The 4730-nt window shown below is 41.1% G+C and overlaps 1 pseudogene; it reads left to right on the top strand.

The window, feature by feature from the left end:
• The first annotated feature begins 310 nt into the window (after window positions 1-310).
• Window positions 311-2959, top strand: LOC139002638 (GPN-loop GTPase 1-like; annotated as a pseudogene).
• The last annotated feature ends 1771 nt before the right edge of the window (window positions 2960-4730 follow it).

The following is a 4730-nucleotide window of genomic DNA, read 5'->3' as shown; positions in this document are numbered from 1 at the left end:
AGGACACCTGCTGGCTGAGGAAAGCTGGCAAAAGATTCAAAAGATGAACTGAGCTGATTTTCTGAGGCCGTTATCCTTGCTGGGCTCCTCTTCTACCTGAGAAGGTGATCAGCATCCCCTTCCCTACAAAAGTTGCCCGCCGAGGAAGCTTTTTCTGCAATGCTACTGTTCAGACCGTAACAAAAGTAGAATAGCGGAAAGAAGAGGGCAGACAGGAAAAGGGAACAAAAAGGAAGCAAAAGAGAAGGAAGAGAGACTGGAAAGAGTAAAGAAGTCCAGTGCCTCTGCTGGAGAGGAGAGCGGGCCTGCCATGCACCCAGGCTCACCTGCTCCTCTGTTCCCTGGGAGAAAGCAGATTTCCTCCCCTCAAGCCTCTAAATCCCCCACCAGCCAAAATATTCATTTGAAAAATTAAATTATGTCTGAGGAAACAGCACCCTCCAAAAGGCCCTGGAGATCAGAACAATCAGGATTTAAATTAATTGCTTAATGGAAAAAAAACATTTTTGAGAACAATACTGATAATTTGCTAAAACTAGGGTATGTTTGTAACTCTTTGCAATGAATTGAATTGCTGGTTACAAGAATGAATGCCTATAGAGAAATTGTGATTGAAATCCCCAAAATTAAGTATTACTTCCTTAAAGGAATAGGTAATTAGTGAAGTATTGCCCGTGTACAGCCAGTATTACACTCAGCACTTAATTATATACTGTCTCAAACTGTTTCCCAGTTGTTGCCTGTATGTTAGTTTTGTTTCCCTGAACTCGATCATAAACTTGGTGAGAACAAGTGTTGGGTTACGTTCTTTCATTGATGTCTCCCACCATGCCTGGCACAGCCCTAAACGCATACCAATATTCAAAAGTTGATGGATGCTGATTGGAATAAATCCATGAGCCTAGAAAATTTTGGCTCTTTGAAAGAAAATTTCTTTAGTTATGCCAGCATGCCACAATCAGGGCACATTTCTCAGGAGAGCCAAAATATGTTAACATATTATGTAGCTTGTTAAATGGAGTAGAGAATTTGAAAGGAGACATCCTATTTGAATGCAAAGAAGTTATAGATGACTTCACATCAGGAGCTCCCTGCAGAACAGTTGGATTTGGGTTTTTGTTGATTTACCTACATTTTACAGACACTGACAATAGTCATTACACCTGGAAGGGTGTGGAGAGCAGAGGACTACCGTGCTGCATGGTCACCCCATGTTCTCTGGACCTCTTTACTTCTCAAAAGTTTTGGCTGTGATCTGTTCATAAAAAACCAACTGAATAAAACAATACTTTACTGTGATCTATTTATGAGTGACAAAAATAAAAGTATATACCATTGTGTTTACTAAGTTGAAATTGACTTCTTCACTTCTGAGACATAGAAATAATAACCTCTGCTCCTGAAACATTCATTCATACTTTCATATTTTCTGAGTAAGTCTGCCATTTAAAAACATTTAATGCATGTATATTAACAATAGTGTTGTTTTTTTCAAATGAATACTGAAGATGAGTCCAAATCTCATATATGTTCACTTTGATTCCTTATGAAAGGTGACAGCGGTGGCAGCTGAGCCCAGATTTCAGGCATCTTTGGCCCCCAGTGTGCCTGTTGGTGTTGGGGGTGGTGAGACCTGGGAAAACCACCTTTGTACAGAGGCTCCCAGGACACCTGCATAGCTCTCCACCTTATGTGATCAGTCTGGATCCCCTGTGCATGAAGTTTCCTTTCCTGCTATATTGGTATGAAATTCATTATCTAGATTCATCTATAGACAATTTAAATCCTCAACTAAGGATCTATATATGGAATTGGGCCCAATGGTGGCATAGTGACCTCACTTAATCTCTTTGCTAGCAGATTTGATCAGGTGATGACATGTATTTTTATTTTTTAATTAAATATTTATTGTTGAAAGTATTACATATGTCCTCCTTTTCCCCCCATTGACCCCTTTTTCCCCGCCCTCCCCCATTCCCTGCCCCAGGCCTTCACCACCTTATTGTCTGTGTCCATATGTTATGCATATATGCATACAAGTTCTTTGGCTGATCTCTTCCCACCCACCCACCTCTGCCTTCCCACAGTCTGTTCAATGCTTCTATGTCTCTGGGTCTATTTTGTTCAACAGTTTATTTTGTTCATTAGATTCCACATGTAAGTGAGACCGTATGATACTTGTCTTTCTCTGACTGTCTTATTTCGTTTAGACTAATACTCTTCAGGTCCCTCCATGCTATCTCAATGATGAGAAGGACTCAAACATGTCTAAATATGTCCTGATTGACACACCTGGGTAGATTAAAGTATTCACCTGGCCAGTTTCTGGGACAGTCATCACTGAGGCCTGCATTATGTACAAAAGCAAGCTCCTTTGCATTGCAGTCATGAGTAAACCCGCATCAATGAGCACAGCTTTGCAGTGGGATGGGTGAAGATTTGGAGGACCACCAAGTTGCCTTGAGCCAAGAGACTACATACATCAATAACCTGGGTTATTCGATGAGCTTGGTGTTAGATTTACAGCTCATTCAGGGTGGTAGGTGTGTCTGCTGTTCTGGGTACAGGCTTAGATGAACTCTTTATGCAAGTCACCAGTGCTGTGGAAGAATATGAAAGGGAGTATAGTTCTGAATATGAACATCCAAAGAAATCACTGGCCTGTGCACAAAGTCAGCAGCAGAAAGAACAACTGGAGCGCCTTCAGGAAGATATGAGCTCTGTAGCTTTGGACACAGGAGGACACAGGAACTATGACAGATGGCTTGTCTCCTGTGTCTGACCCTTCCCAGGAGAAAGTTGGATGAAGAGGAAGAGGAAGCAGACAGTGACACTGATGATATTGAGAGGAAAGCCATGCAACAGCAGTGTTTCAGAATTTTATGCAATACCAATGGCATGTTACTGGAAGAGAAACAATGAGTACTTTCTAGAAGTCCAAAAGTTTGGAACTCTGTGAAGGAATTATCCTTACCTCTCATTTTGGTTACTATCCTATATAATAAACAGCTAATATGCTAATGGTCATCACGCTATCATGCCATACTGACCAATCAGCAGGAGGCTGCGTGTGCAGTGAGGCGCATGAAGGTGGCCACGAGAGGAGGCGGGAGGCGGGGCGCCTCCTTACACAATTTCAATCGGGTGTTGGGCCTCTAGTGAAGAATAATTTTGTTCAGAATAACAGATTTTTCTTATTGGAGAAGTCTCCTAACTCAGATCAAGCCAAGGATAGAAAACATTTGGACCTGACAGGTAAAAGCTGATTCCCCTTGGCCTTTCCCTTGGATTTTTGCAAGAAAGGATATTCTGACTGCTCTTGGATGCTGGTATTCCTTCCAGCATAAAAATTCATGTTTTATCATTTGAACTCAAGTACTTTTGCTGCTGACAGATGGAATATAGAGAGAACATATTGTTCACTTCAGATCTCTATTATTAGGCTGGATCTATAGCCTCTATTTCCCTAGCATGTTGCCCTTGACCCATGAGTTCCCCTCCTTTTAGCAGAAAGGGAGGTGGGTAATATGAGCTTGTACAGAGTGGCAGTGGAGTCTCCTTGGCAACCAATCAATGTTAGTATGAAATGTCCTCACGCTGGGTAGCTCATTATAGGACACCAGGTTTGTTGAAGACAGTGGGCAAAACATAGAATTAATTAATCAGGAACCTGCTTTCGATGGTGACTTGGATAAAGAGTTTTTAATTTTAATTTTGTTTAAGCCTGCCTGTCATAATTTCAAATAAGAAAACTATATAATTAGAAATAGATTAACTTCTGCTGATCAGAGAGCTTTAAAGCCACATGTTCAAACCTGTCTCAGTGAGGAGGTGATGTTTACTAAAGTTTCCCCTGGACACACACCTAGTAACTTAAGGCAAAGTATCCTTGGTGATTTGTTCAAAGGCCACGGGTATGGATCAGCTGTACATTCCATATGTAACAGTCATGGTAAGGGTTTACCTGCCTCCTTTCTTCACCGTATCTTAAAATATAGTACATTTCTCTTAAGAAATGTTATCCCTGCCTAATCTACTAGTATACTCCAATGGTTCTGAACATGTGGTCTCTAGACCATAAGCATAAAAATAAGCATCTCCTGGGAAATTGTTAGAAATGGACACTGAAGACCTGACTCAGAAACTGGGAGTGGGGCCCAGCAATCTGTTTATAGCACTGCTCTAACCCAGTGATCTCTAATCCCTGACTATTTAGGAGCACTGACCTCTTTTCCCTTAGATTGTCAAATAAAAGAAATGATAACAGCCAAAATGACAATAGTCACCCAGTGTGAATGAATCAGCATTATACATTTTTTTGGTCATATCAGCAAAAACATATATTTTTTGGTGTGCCAAAGGTTGGAAATTGCTGCTGTAAATCAGCCTGTGACAACTCCAGGTGAATCTCAGGTAGCAATTCTCTTGTGACTTGTTTTATCAGGGTACCTGGACTTTGACCATCTGGTGCCTATTCTCCAATTTAATCATTCTAAAAATATAAGTGTTTTATTTTTTTTAAAAAAAGGTGATAGTGGTGATGGAAGGCTAGGAAAATATAAACAAACCCATTCTACAGAAATTTTAAGGTAACTAAGATCTGATTACAGATTATGTTACTACTAGAGGTCTGATACACGAAATTCGTGCAAGAGTAGGCCTTCCTTCCCCTGGCTGCCAGCACCGGCTTCCCTCAGGCACCTGGGACCTGGGCCTCCCTCTGACCCCAG

This window comes from Myotis yumanensis, unplaced genomic scaffold (assembly GCF_028538775.1).
Source record: "Myotis yumanensis isolate MYYU_CA2020_CCGP unplaced genomic scaffold, mMyoYum1.0.hap1 SCAF_2, whole genome shotgun sequence".
NCBI classification, from domain to species: domain Eukaryota; kingdom Metazoa; phylum Chordata; class Mammalia; order Chiroptera; family Vespertilionidae; genus Myotis; species Myotis yumanensis.
This window is presented reverse-complemented; position numbering and strand designations above follow the sequence as displayed.